Below are 16,200 nucleotides of genomic sequence, written 5' to 3'. Positions count from 1 at the left end.
CAGTTTTTGTTCAAAATCAATCATATAACAATAATATTGGTAACTACATTCATTGCAAATGCCGGAGAAAGAATTCTGCAACAGTTTACAGTCATAAATCTATATTCATTTTAAAACTGATTTTTGTTTGATTGACATTAATGTGTAATACATCTGTATAAGTACCTATATATATATATATATATATATATATATATATATATATATATATATATATATATATATATATATATATATATATATATATATATATATATATATATATATATATACCTGTATATATATATATACATACTGTATATATATATATATATATATATATATATATATATATATATATATATATATATATATATATATATATATATATATATATATATATATATATATACATATATATATATATATATATATATATATATATATATATATATATATATATATATATATATATATATATATATATATATATATATATATATACATATATATATATATATATATATATATATATATATATATATATATATATATATATATATATATATATATATATATATATATATATATATTCATCTAATTATGTTTAATGATGTGCATGATCAAGGTATTCTGTTATTCCATTTTACTATATATAACATACATCCATAAACGTGGATGCATATGAAAAAGTGCAATATATTTATCTGTACAGTAACCTATTTATTTATTTATATATGCACCTTATTGCTTTTTTATCCTGCACTACCATGAGCTAATGTAACGAAGTCTAAGACTAATCAGAGGTGAGGCCACTAATTGTGTTCTGTGTTCTGGCTTTGCTGCAGGCTGATAACAGCGATCCCTCAGTGAGGGTCATAGAGGAATTTTCACCCCGCATTAACAACATTGGGGTTTTTCGCTTCTATCTGCAGTATAGATTTGTAAGGAAGTGGCCTAAGTCAGAAATCCATCCCGTATGGTCCAGGGTTCTAAAACCCTGGAAGGGGGTTATGTAGTGGAATGTCTGCCTATTTTCACCTTTCACCTGAATGCATGAGGGAGAAGATTGGCAAGCGTGTAAGAGTTGGTCGCCCTGACATTGTACAAGATGTTTTGATTGTTTGTTAGGGCTAAGGAATCCAAGGATATTGCAGAGTAAGCAAATTCAAAACAGCTGGCCCCTGACCCACCAGGAAAAACATAAATAACCAAGTTGGACCAAGTCAGGTGTTCTTCTTTCTTTTTTTTCCTGCTAGAAGAGACCACCGTAGTTTCTCCGGAGAAACTGTTTGTATCATAGCAATTCAATCCAACCTTGTACCATTTGATTATGAGGAAATACAACTCTTGTGATAAATTCACTTTTCTTCCTGTTTAACATTTGGACTTTCTACTACACTTTCAACACAGGTGAAATATACTATAGTACTTTCAACACAGGTGAAATATACTATAGTACTTTCAACACAGGTGAAATAATACTATAGTACTTTCAACACAGGTGAAATATACTATAGTACATCCAACACAGCTGAAATATACTATAGTACTTTCAACACAGGTGAAATATACTATAGTACTTTCAACACAGGTGAAATATACTATAGTACATCCAACACAGGTGAAATATACTATAATACTTTCAACACAGGTGAAATATACTATAGTACATCCAACACAGGTGAAATATACTATAGTACTTTCAACACAGGTGAAATATACTATAGTACTTTCAACACAGGTGAAATATACTATAGTACATCCAACACAGGTGAAATATACTATAATACTTTCAACACAGGTGAAATATACTATAGTACTTTCAACACAGGTGAAATAATACTATAGTACTTTCAACACAGGTGAAATATACTATAGTACTTCCAACACAGGTGAAATATACTATAGTACTTTCAAACACAGGTGAAATATACTATAGTACTTTAAACACAGGTGAAATATACTATAGTACTTTCCAACACAGGTGAAATATACTATTGTACTTTCAACACAGGTGAAATATACTATAGTACTTTAAACACAGGTGAAATATACTTTAATACTTCCAACACAGGTGAAATATACTTTAGTACTTTCCAACACAGGTGAAATAATACATGTCAAGAACAAGTATAGTACTTTCAACACAGGTGAAATAATACTATAGTACTTCCAACACAGGTGAAATATACTATAGTACTTTCCAACACAGGTGAAATATACTATAGTACTTTCCAACACAGGTGAAATATACTATAGTACTTTCCAACACAGGTGAAATAATACATGTCAAGAACAAGTATAGTACTTTCAACACAGGTGAAATAATACTATAGTACTTTCAACACAGGTGAAATATACTATAGTACTTCCAACACAGGTGAAATATACTATAGTACTTTCCAACACAGGTGAAATATACTATAGTACTTTAAACACAGGTGAAATATACTATAGTACTTTCCAACACAGGTGAAATATACTATTGTACTTTCAACACAGGTGAAATATACTATAGTACTTTAAACACAGGTGAAATATACTTTAATACTTCCAACACAGGTGAAATATACTATTGTACTTTCAACACAGGTGAAATATACTATAGTACTTTAAACACAGGTGAAATATACTTTAATACTTCCAACACAGGTGAAATATACTATAGTACATCCAACACAGCTGAAATATACTATAGTACTTTCAACACAGGTGAAATATACTATAGTACTTTCAACACAGGTGAAATATACTATAGTACATCCAACACAGGTGAAATATACTATAATACTTTCAACACAGGTGAAATATACTATAGTACATCCAACACAGGTGAAATATACTATAGTACTTTCAACACAGGTGAAATATACTATAGTACTTTCAACACAGGTGAAATATACTATAGTACATCCAACACAGGTGAAATATACTATAATACTTTCAACACAGGTGAAATATACTATAGTACTTTCAACACAGGTGAAATAATACTATAGTACTTTCAACACAGGTGAAATATACTATAGTACTTCCAACACAGGTGAAATATACTATAGTACTTTCAAACACAGGTGAAATATACTATAGTACTTTAAACACAGGTGAAATATACTATAGTACTTTCCAACACAGGTGAAATATACTATTGTACTTTCAACACAGGTGAAATATACTATAGTACTTTAAACACAGGTGAAATATACTTTAATACTTCCAACACAGGTGAAATATACTTTAGTACTTTCCAACACAGGTGAAATAATACATGTCAAGAACAAGTATAGTACTTTCAACACAGGTGAAATAATACTATAGTACTTCCAACACAGGTGAAATATACTATAGTACTTTCCAACACAGGTGAAATATACTATAGTACTTTCCAACACAGGTGAAATATACTATAGTACTTTCCAACACAGGTGAAATAATACATGTCAAGAACAAGTATAGTACTTTCAACACAGGTGAAATAATACTATAGTACTTTCAACACAGGTGAAATATACTATAGTACTTCCAACACAGGTGAAATATACTATAGTACTTTCCAACACAGGTGAAATATACTATAGTACTTTAAACACAGGTGAAATATACTATAGTACTTTCCAACACAGGTGAAATATACTATTGTACTTTCAACACAGGTGAAATATACTATAGTACTTTAAACACAGGTGAAATATACTTTAATACTTCCAACACAGGTGAAATATACTATTGTACTTTCAACACAGGTGAAATATACTATAGTACTTTAAACACAGGTGAAATATACTTTAATACTTCCAACACAGGTGAAATATACTATAGTACTTTCAACACAGGTGAAATATAGTATAGCACTTTCCAACACAGGTGAAATATACTATAGTACTTTCCAACACAGGTGAAATAATACATGTCAAGAACAAGCATAGTAGTTTCAACACAGGTGGGACAAACTTACCATCTTCATATTGTTACTCTTTTTTCTTACACATTTTTGTACACAATTCCCCATGTTTTTTTAAATAAACACACATATTCAGACCCTTTGCTCAGTACTTTGTTGATACACCTCAAGTCTTTTTGAATGCGATGCCACCAGCTTGGCACACCTATCCTTCGCACCACCTATCAAGCTCCATCAGGTTGGATGGCAAGCGTTGGTTTCATCCAGGATGTTTCTGTACATCGCTGCATTCACCTTTTCATCTATCCTGACTAGTCTCCCAGTTCCTGCCGCTGAAAGACATCCCCACAGCATGATGCTGCCACCGCCATGCTGCCACCGCCATGCTGCCACCACCATGCTGCCACCGCCATGCTGCCACCACCATGCTGCCACCACCATGCTGCCACCGCCATGCTGCCACCGCCATGCTGCCACCGCCATGCTGCCACCACCATGCTGCCACCGCCATGCTGCCACCGCCATGCTGCCACCGCCATGCTGCCACCACCATGCTGCCACCGCCATGCTGCCACCGCCATGCTGCCACCACCATGCTGCCACCGCCATGCTGCCACCACCATGCTGCCACCGCCATGCTGCCACCGCCATGCTGCCACCGCCATGCTGCCACCACCATGCTGCCACCGCCATGCTGCCACCGCCATGCTGCCACCACCATGCTGCCACCGCCACGCTGCCACCGCCACGCTGCCACCACCACGCTGCCACCACCACGCTGCCACCGCCACGCTGCCACCGCCATGCTGCCACCGCCACGCTGCCACCGCCACGCTGCCACCGCCATGCTGCCACCGCCATGCTGCCACCGCCATGCTGCCACCACCACGCTGCCACCGCCATGCTGCCACCGCCATGCTGCCACCGCCATGCTGCCACCACCACGCTGCCACCGCCACGCTGCCACCACCACGCTGCCACCGCCATGCTGCCACCGCCATGCTGCCACCACCACGCTGCCACCGCCATGCTGCCACCACCATGCTGCCACCACCATGCTGCCACCGCCATGCTGCCACCACCATGCTGCCACCGCCATGCTGCCACCGCCATGCTGCCACCGCCATGCTGCCACCGCCATGCTGCCACCGCCATGCTGCCACCGCCATGCTGCCACCACCATGCTGCCACCGCCATGCTGCCACCACCATGCTGCCACCGCCATGCTGCCACCGCCATGCTGCCACCGCCATGCTGCCACCGCCATGCTGCCACCGCCATGCTGCCACCACCATGCTGCCACCGCCATGCTGCCACCGCCATGCTGCCACCACCATGCTGCCACCGCCATGCTGCCACCACCATGCTGCCACCGCCATGCTGCCACCGCCATGCTGCCACCACCATGCTGCCACCGCCACGCTGCCACCGCCATGCTGCCACCGCCATGCTGCCACCGCCATGCTGCCACCACCATGCTGCCACCGCCATGCTGCCACCGCCATGCTGCCACCACCATGCTGCCACCGCCACGCTGCCACCGCCATGCTGCCACCGCCACGCTGCCACCGCCATGCTGCCACCGCCATGCTGCCACCACCACGCTGCCACCGCCATGCTGCCACCGCCATGCTGCCACCACCATGCTGCCACCGCCATGCTGCCACCGCCATGCTGCCACCACCATGCTGCCACCGCCACGCTGCCACCGCCATGCTGCCACCGCCATGCTGCCACCACCATGCTGCCACCGCCATGCTGCCACCACCACGCTGCCACCACCATGCTGCCACCACCACGCTTCACTGGCCTAGCAATGCGCGGCATTCACGCCAAAGACTTCAATCTTTGTCTCATCAGACTAGAGAATTTGCATCAATAAAGTATTGAGCAAAGGTTGTGATTTTTTTTACTTTTTATTTTTTATTTTGAATGGATTGGCAAAATCTAAAAACCAAAATAAAGTCCACATTGTCACCGGGGTATTGTGTTTAGAAACATGAATATATTCCATTCTGGAAAGAGGCTGCAACCTGACAAAACATATTATTGTTTTGGCGACTGAAAGTCTTTTTGAGGGGCTTTAACGTAGCCACAAGGTCGTAAGCACTAGAGGTCGTTACAAAAGATGGCAAAGATGAAGAAAGTTGTTTGCGTCTTTACAACATTTCCTTATTTCTCAACACTGTGACAGCTGCTTGGACTTGATGCTAATTGCTGGATCAAAGTTGTAGACTAATGATAAGATGTGTGTCATTTAATAGGTGGAAAATGTAGTAAGCTAAGCTACTAGTTAGTCTGGATGAAATGTGGCTAAGCTACATGCTACACGGCACTGCAAGCTAGCTACAACAAACCACAACCTTTATAAAATGTTGAAAATAATGTCAATGAAAGGAAAACAACCATTGATGCGCCCCGGAAGGAACAAAGTTACCTAAATACTTACACTAACCTTCCAGAAAGAAGTCATCCTCTCCTCATTTTTGTTTTTTGCCAGAACTCATTTTGCTTCCTGGTTTTGATGACCCGCCCTCTCTTGCCTGTGATTGGCCTTTGCCCTTTTTGCTTCCTGGTTTTGATGACCCGCCCTCTCTTGCCTCTGATTGGCCCTTTTTGCTAAACCAGGACTCCCCAAACTAAACCATGGCTCCCCAAACTAAACCAGGACTCCCCAAACTAAACTAGGACTCCCCAAACTAAACCATGGCTCCCCAAACAAAACCAGGGCTTCCCAAACTAAACCATGGCTCCCCAAACAAAACCAGGGCTCCCCAAACTAAACCATGGCTCCCCAAACAAAACCAGGGCCCCCCAAACAAAACCAGGGCTCCCCAAACTAAACCAGGGCTCCCCAAACTAAACCATGGCTCCCCAAACTACACCAGGACTCCCCAAACTAAACCAGGGCTCCCCAAACTAAACCAGGACTCCCCAAACCAAACCATGGCTCCCCAAACTAAACCAGGACTCCCCAAACTAAACCAGTGCTCCCCAAACTAAACCAGGACTCCCCAAACTAAACCATGGCTCCCCAAACTACACCAGGACTCTCCAAACTAAACCAGGACTCCCCAAACTAAACCATGGCTCCCCAAACTAAACCATGGCTCCCCAAACTAAGCCAGGACTCCCCAAACTAAACCAGGACTCCCCAAACTAAACCAGGACTCCCCAAACTAAACCATGGCTCCCCAAACTAAGCCAGGACTCCCCAAACTAAACCAGGGCTCCCCAAACTAAACCAGGACTCCCCAAACTAAACCATGGCTCCCCAAACTAAGCCAGGACTCCCCAAACTAAACCAGGGCTCCCCAAACTAAACCAGGACTCCCCAAACTAAACCAGTGCTCCCCAAACTAAACACGCTATTAAGTTTTTCAAATGTGTCCTGTCCAGACACTCAGACGTATGATGTAGTAGATGTAGATGATCTGTTTGTATATCTGCTGTGCACATTGACTTAGAGTTGGATACTTCTCTTATTTGTATTGGACTTTATTACATGTTTGGGAAGAATTTGATCAAACAAAGTTTCTTATAATAATAATAATAATAATAAATAGACATTTATCAGATAATTTATCTACTATATGGAGGAATGTAGTTGATTGTATGTTGATTTTCACTTTCAAAATAATATTATTAACAACAGTAGTAATATATATATATATATATATATATATATATATATATATATATATATATATATATATATATATATATATATATATATATATATATATATATATATATATATATATATATATATATAATTGTTTTTAATATCATTTTTTGTATTTTTATCTGTGCTCTCCAGCCGCTCTGGTAAATCATATTGTTGACTGTTGACATCGATGCCCATATTTTTGTTTTACTTTAAATCTTTACTTTAAAAAAGAGAAGTGTTGGATACTTCTCTTCTTGCCTTATTTGGATTGGACTTTATTCAATGTCTGGCTATGTTTTGTGTTGTGCAGCCAGACCGGAGCAGGAGACCATTGAAAGAAGGAAAAAGAGATTTTTTCATCTGGTTGTAATGACAATAAACATGTCTTTATCCATCTGTCTATACATCTATGCACCAAATATGTATATATATATATATATATACACATACATTGATATACATACACACATACCTACGGCCAAATTATTTCAATGTGGCCCCCGAGTCAAAAAGTTTGGGGCCCATAAAAGTGGATGTCCTTGGCTGTGTTGCCAACACACAAACATCACATATAGGAAATGAAATATTGTTTATTTCACAGTCCAGAGATTGTTGAAGGAGTCTTTCTTCCTGTTGCTTCAACATTGAAACCTCGGCTGCTGTTAATGAACATTTCTTGCCTTCAAACTCACATTAAAGGAGTCCTGCTATTCTTCTTTTTAACACGTTTTTTTTAAGCCAAGCTGTGCTTTTTATTTTTTTTTGGTGGACTGCTACTTTTGATATCAGGACTGAGCTAATACGACTTGATGATGTACAATAATAGACTTCCATGGAAAGATGCCAAATGTCCAGCAAGCTGCCATTGAAGGAAGGACACGTAGTTGCGTCATGTGTGGCCACAGCTGAAGGCAAATGTGTGGAATCTTTTGTGAGAGTGTCAAACAAGCGACTTCCTGGACGTAATGATCTAAATGGGCTGCTTCCAAAGCTCTTCATTGCAGAATGACTTCATTAATTAGCTGTTTTCTGCCACAGGATAATGGCGAGAGCATGCTAAATAGATTAGTGCGGAACTTGATTTATGCATCTTGCTTGGCATCGAACTGTGTGCATCCCCCACTTTATAGCCTCCATGAAAATACCACACACACACACCCGTGACAACATACCACACACACACACGGTGATAAGCTGCTGTGCTGATAAGTCAAGAAACAAACGCTTACATCATGTGGATAAAAACTCCTGTTTTGCAGCCTTGAAACGCTAACCCCTAAAAACAGCTGTAAGAGTGTAAGCTTTTAAAAACAACATTATTGTCCCACTGGCCTCATTTTTTTTACATTGAATTTGTATACACTGAATTATTTTACGCTGACTTTTTTTACACTGAAATTTCATGCACTGAACTTTTTTAAACTGCAGTTTTATGAACCAAATGTTTATACAATGCATTTTTTACTCTGAATTATTGTACACTGAATTTTTTCACACTGATTTTGTATGCACTGAATTTTTTTTACACTGAAATTTTATACGAATAATTTGTATACAGTTATTTTTAAAATACTGAATTTATATACACTGAATTATTTTAAACTGAATTTTTATAAATTTAATTTTTTTAACTGAAATGTAATTCAGTGAAGTTTAATACAATTAATTTTTATACAATGATTTTTTTAACTGAATTTTTATACACTGAATTTTTTTAGACTGAATTTTTATACATTTGATTTTTTACATTTAATTTTTATACACTGAATTATTTTACGCTGATTTTTTTTACACTGAAATGTTATACACTGAAGTTTTTTACACTGAAGTTTTATAAACCAAATGTTTATACAATTTCTTTTTACTCTGGATTATTGTGCACTTAATTTTTTTTTACACTTGATTTTTCATACACTGCATTTTTTTACACTGTTTTTTTTTACACTGAAGTTTTATACAATTAATTTGTATACACATATTATTTTATACTGAATTTTTATACACTGACTTATTTTAGACTGAATTTTCATCCATGGAATTTTCTACACTGAAATGTTTACACTGAATTGTATACACTGATTTTTTTTAGATTTAATTTTTATACGCCAAATTTTTTATACACTGAAGTTTTTTAAATTGAAGTTTTATGAACCAAATGTTTATACAATGACTTTTTTACTCTGAATTTTTGTGCACAGAATTTTTTACACTGATTTTTTATACACTGACTTTTTTTTACACTACATTTTTTACACTGAATTGTTATAAACTGAAGTTTTATACAATTAATTTGTATACAATGACTTGTTTTATACTGAATTTGTATACACTGAATTTTTTTATACTGAATTTTTATACACTGATTTCTAATATACTGATTTTTTTTACATTGAATTGTTATACACAATACATTTTTATACAATTTCTTTTTTTATACAGAATTTTTAAACATTTAATTTTTCTTAGATTTATTTTTGATACACTGAATTATTTTACGCAGCATTTTTTTACACAAAAATGTTATACACTGAAGTTTTTTACACTGAAGTTTTATGAACCAAATGTTTATTCATATAAATTATTATTTTTTACTCTGAATTATTGTACCTTCAATTTTTTACACTGTTCTTTTATACACTGCATTTTTTTTACACTGAAATTTTATACAATACATTTTTACATATATTTTTTTTTACTGAATTTTTATACACCGACTTATTTTTTACACTGAATTTTTTACACTGAATGTTACACACAGATTTTTTTTTAGACTGAAATTTTATACACCAATTTTTTTTACACTGAATTTTTGTACACTGAAGTTTTTTACACTAACGTTTTATGGACCAAATGTTTATACAATGATTATTTTTTTTACTCTGAATTATTGTAGACTGAATTTTTTACACAGATTTTTTATACACTGAATTTTTTTACACTGACATTTTTTACAAAGAAGTTTTATACAATAAATTGTTGTACAGTTATTTTTTCTAGTGATTTTTTATACACTGAATTTTTATACACTGATTTTTTTACACATAATTTTTATACAATACATTTTTTAAATGTAATCTTTATACACTGAATTATTTTACACTGATTTTTTTTTTACACTGATTTTTAATACACTGAATTTTTTTTACACTGAAGTTATTTTAGACTGAATTTTTTATATATTGAATTTTTTACACTGAATTGTTATACACTGATTTTTTTTTTACACTGAATTTTTACACAGTGAAGTTTTTACACTGAAGTTTTATACAATTAATTTTTATACAATACATTTTTATACTGAATTTTTATACACTGATTTGTTTTTTACAATGAATTATTATACACTGTATTTTTATACATATATTTTTTTTAAAACTGAACATTTAAACACATTTTGCAAAAAAATAAAATAAAATCAATGAAATTGTCAGTATAATTTGATGTAAAAAAAAAATTATTTCACAAAATTCAAATGCAAAAAATTCAGTTACATAAATTTAGTGTAAAAAAAAAAAACTTTCGTAATAAAGACATAAATGAACCTTCATAGACATGTGTCTTTAGAGCCCAAAAGACAAAGCAAATATATTTATTTGAGGCAAGCGTAGTCATGTGACATTAAAGCTGTCAAAAAGACGCTACCAGGGCCGTGAAAGACAAGCACCCACTAGTGTCCTGGCATGCACATTACATGCTTTTTTATTGTTTGCTTTTTCATTGGGAAAGCAAACTTTAAAGAGCTCATTAAACAAATGGTTTGCTCGTGTAAAGCTTTTTGATTGATTGAAACTTTTATTAGTAGGTTGCACAGTGAAGTACATATTCCGTACACTTGACCACTAAATGGTAACACCCCAATAAGTTTTTACACTTGTTTAAGTCGGGGTCCACTTAAATCAATTCATGGTACAAATATATACTATCATCATAATACAGTCATCTCACAAGTTCATCATCAGAGTATATACATTGAATTATTTACATTATTTACAATCCGGGGGGTGGGATATGTACAGTGTTTACTTGCTAGGATATGTACAGTGTTTACTTGGTAGGATATGTTACTTGGTAGGATATGTACAGTGTTTACTTGCTAGGATATGTTACTTGGTAGGATATGTACAGTGTTTACTTGCTAGGATATGTACAGTGTTTACTTGGTAGGATATGTACAGTGTTTACTTGGTAGGATATGTTACTTGGTAGGATATGTACAGTGTTTACTTGCTAGGATATGTACAGTGTTTACTTGGTAGGATATGTTACTTGGTAGGATATGTACAGTGTTTACTTGCTAGGATATGTTACTTGGTAGGATATGTACAGTGTTTACTTGGTAGGATATGTTACTTGGTAGGATATGTACAGTGTTTACTTGGTAGGATATGTACAGCCAGCAGAGAACATAGTGAGTTCAGATAGCATAAGAACAAGTATGCTAACAAGTATAAACATTAGAAGTACTATCGTCAGTCTGTGACAAAATCGGTCAACTTCCGATTGTCCAAACACTTTTTCTGCAATACAGAACATTCACTCTATGTTTACATTTTCACACTATTTTCTCACACTTTATGAAGCCTTTCTTACATATTCCTTATTTCTGCACCTTCATTTTAAGAGATGATTGTTAAATGTTCAATGTGATTTGACTATTTTGTTGACATTGTTTGAGTGTTTTCCATGTTTGTGTTGACATTTCCTTTCTGCCTTGATAGCTGAGGGATTATAATCAGAGGAAGGTTACTTTTCATATAAAATATATTATTTTCCTGCTCCCTATTTTCCATAGGTCGTAAAAAAATGCAATAACTATCAATATCGATCGATATAATAATAATATTCAAATAATTACTGCATAACAAAAAATTCCTTTCCAGAGTTAAATAAGAATGGAATGACAAATTCATGTTACACAGCCGTCACTTCCTGCCACTAAACCTGCAGGAAATACTTCTTCTCAGGTTTCTATGTTTACATTTTCACACTATTTTCTTACACTTTATGAATCATTTCTTACATATTCCGGATTTTCCCACCTTCATTTGAAGAGCCTATTGTCAAATGTTCAATGTGATTTGACTATTTTGTTGACATTGTTTGAGTGTTTTCCATGTTTGTGTTGACATTTCCTTTCTGTCTTGATAGCTGAGGAATTATAATCCGAGGAAGGTTACCCTTGATTAATTTACAATTTACAATAAAATATATTATTTTCCTGCTCCTTATTTTCCATAGGTCATAGAAAATTTAAATAATTATTAATATATCAATAATATTCAAATAATTACTGCAATTACTGCAAACAATCCTTTCCATAGTTAAATAAAAATGGAATGGCAAATTAATGTTACACAGTCATAATTTCCTGCCACTAAACCTGCAGGAAATAGTTCTTCTCAGGTTTCTCTATGTTTACATTTTCACACTATTTTAATAGACTTTATGAAGCATTTCTTACATATTCCTGATTTTCGCACCTTCATATTAAGAGATTATTGTTAAGTGTTTAATGTGATTTTACAATTTTGTTGACATTGTTTGAGTGTTTTCCATTTTGGTGTTGACATTTCCTTTCTGCTTTGATAGCTGAGGGATTACAATCAGAGGAAGGTTACTTTTCATATAAAATATATTATTTTCCCACTACCTATTTTCCATAGGTCATTAAAAATGTCAATAATTATCAATATATTAATAATATTCAAATAATTACTGCATTACAAAAATTCCTTTCCATAGCTAAATACAAATAACATGTCAAATTCATGTTACACAGCCGTTATTTCCTAGCACTAAACCTGCAGGAAGTAGTTCTTCTCAGGTTTCTCTTTGTTTATATTTTCACACTTTGCATTATTTTCTCAGTCCTTATGAAGCATTTCTTACATATTCCTGATTTGTGCACCTTCATTATAAGATCTTATTGTTAAATGTTCAATGTGATTTGACTATTTTGTTGACATTTTTTGAGTTTTTTCCATACTTGTGTTGACATTTCTTTTCTGCCTTGATAGCTGAGAAATTATAATCAGAGGAAAGTGTATTTCAAATAAAATGTATTATTTTCCTGCTCCTTATTTTCCATAGGTCATACAGAATTTAAATAATTATCAATATTGATCGATATAATAATAATAATATTCAAATAATTACTGAGTAACAAAAAAATCATTTCTAGAGTTAAATAAAATAACATGACAAATTCATGTTACACAACCGTTATTTCCTAGCACTAAACCTGCAGAAAATAGTTCTTCTCAGGTTTCTATGTTTACATTTCCACACTATTTTATTACATTTTATGAAGCATTTTTTACATATTGCTTAATTTTGCACCTTCGTTTTAAGAGATGATTGTTAAATGTTCAATGTAATTGTACTATTTTGTTGACATTGTTTGAGTGTTTTCCATGTTTGTGTTGACATTTCCTTCCTGCCCTGACAGCTGAGGGATTACAATCAGAGGAAGGTTACTTTTCAAATAAAATATATTATGAGATAGGCTCCAGCACCCCCCGCGACTCTGAACGGGACAAGCGGTAGAAAATGGATGGATGGATTCTCTTGCTCCTTATTTTCCATAGGTCATAGACAATTTCAATAATTAGTGATATATTAACAATATTCAAATAATTATTGTATTACAAAAATTAATTGATATAGTTGAATAAGAATGACATGGCAAATTCATGTTACACAGCCGTTATTTCCTAGCACTAAACCTGCAGGAAATACTTCTTCTCAGGTTTCTATGCTTACATGTTCACACTATTTTATTACACTTTATGAAGCATTTCTTACATATTCCGGATTTTTGCACCTTCATTTTAAGAGCTTATTGTTAAGTGTTTAATGTGATTTGACTATTTTACTGAAATGAGTTGCCAACTTTGGACTGTCCATAAAATCTCCCAAAAGCTTGGAACAAAGTAATAAGACCAAACTAGCACTCTAGGTGAGTGGTCCAATAATTTCATCTCTGCAGTGTTTTTGTGCAGGACACGGTACCGTGGCTTAGACCTCGGTCCAGTGACGCCGGCTGCTGCAGAGGAAGATTATAGTGCTGTGAAAGCGAAAGTAAAAAAAAAAAGGTGTTACTGAAAGTGCTGGAATCACCTGATTAATCAAGAAAGAGAAGCACAACCGCGTCCAATCAAAGGCGGGTGGCGCTGCGTGGCGGCCTAAATCCCCTTGTTGCTCCAGCAGGGGCGTGAAATCCACGAGGGGAGTCTCCTTTTGTGCGCACAAAAGCAACCCTAACGCGCTTTCAGCGCAACAAGGAATGGGAGGGCTGTTTTATGGGGGGGGGGGGGCGCCCTGAAAAACAGCCAACAAGAGGTGCGAATAAGATGGCCATTCATCTCCCGAGCTTTACACTAATTCCCCCGGTCCTCTCCTTTTCTTGGCCGGGAGCGCTGGGCCACAAAACAACAAACAGCGGCAGGGAGTGAAAACACTGGCATCCAGGGGGCTTAGAGCCGGCGTGTAATCCGGGCCACTTCTGACCCTCCATCGCCGTGTAAGTCCCCATTCAGGCGCTGGGATGTGTGACTAAAGGACGGGTGACCCCTCATTTGCCCCCCCGATGTCCGGACCCCACACTCCAGGCCCTCCAAAGAGCTGAGCTGAGGAATTTGCTGAAAAGGAGGGCGTCTCTAAGTAGGGCCGGGGCCTGATCGTGTTTCCTTTCTCCCACCATTTAATTCGTCTTTAGAGGCCATCTCGTTAACACGATCTTCTCTCGCCTCCGAAAAAGAAGAAGCGAAGCCCCGCTCCCCCAGCCCCTCGCGTTCCCCCCCTTCCCTCCTTCCCACCGACGTAGCCGACTTCAAAGGTCCCCGCCAGCCGAGCAAAGAAAGTCACCTCTTTCTTCCATTCAGCTCCGCTCTGCCCGCTTCTTCCCCAAAGCGCCGGCCCAGAAATCATCTCACTTTCTGCCGCTGCTTTGCATTTGAAAAAGGAGGTAATTAGCCGGAGGCTGCGTGCGGAGGAGGGGGCGGCGGGAGGCGTGTTGCGGCGAAGGAGGCGGAGAGCGTGGCCTTCCCTCGCCCCTCATCAAAGCCCAGGGCCGCTACGCAGGCCTCAAACACGGATGGTGCACAGTTTTAGGGTCTTCCAGAGGTTTACGCCCAAAGACAACAATCCTGGGACTCCCAGTCTGGCTTTATGCTTATGAGACCTGGACTTCAGACCGGAGTCTTTTGGATCCAACATCCTCTCATCACTTCTTGAGGAAGACACCTTTATCCAACTCACAGGGTTTTTTGGGTCACATTTGTGATGCAGGCAAGGAAAAACTCCCTCTCAAGAAGAAACCTTGAACAGACAAATACCTGCAAAAACCCAACCCGATCTGACCCAACGCACAGGTGCCTATTTGCTAGGACACCTGGCGAGTGGTCACGCCCCAAAAAGTGCCCACCGATGACGTTTCAGGCCAGAGTGGACTCTGCAAAGTCCAGTCGGTTTTATTTCTACAGCACCAATTCACAACAAGACATGTGGAGCAGACATTCCTCATGCATTAAAAGAAACCACACTAGTGACACAGACAAGGAAACACTCCTTCTAAATAAAAGTAATACCAATACCTGCGGGTACCTGACCTGATCTAATATAATCTTCTTCTCGGCTAGGACACCTA

Source organism: Entelurus aequoreus, linkage group LG08, assembly GCF_033978785.1.
Source record: "Entelurus aequoreus isolate RoL-2023_Sb linkage group LG08, RoL_Eaeq_v1.1, whole genome shotgun sequence".
NCBI classification, from domain to species: Eukaryota; Metazoa; Chordata; class Actinopteri; order Syngnathiformes; family Syngnathidae; genus Entelurus; species Entelurus aequoreus.
The sequence above is the reverse complement of the archived record's forward strand: the minus strand, read 5'-3'. Positions refer to the sequence as shown.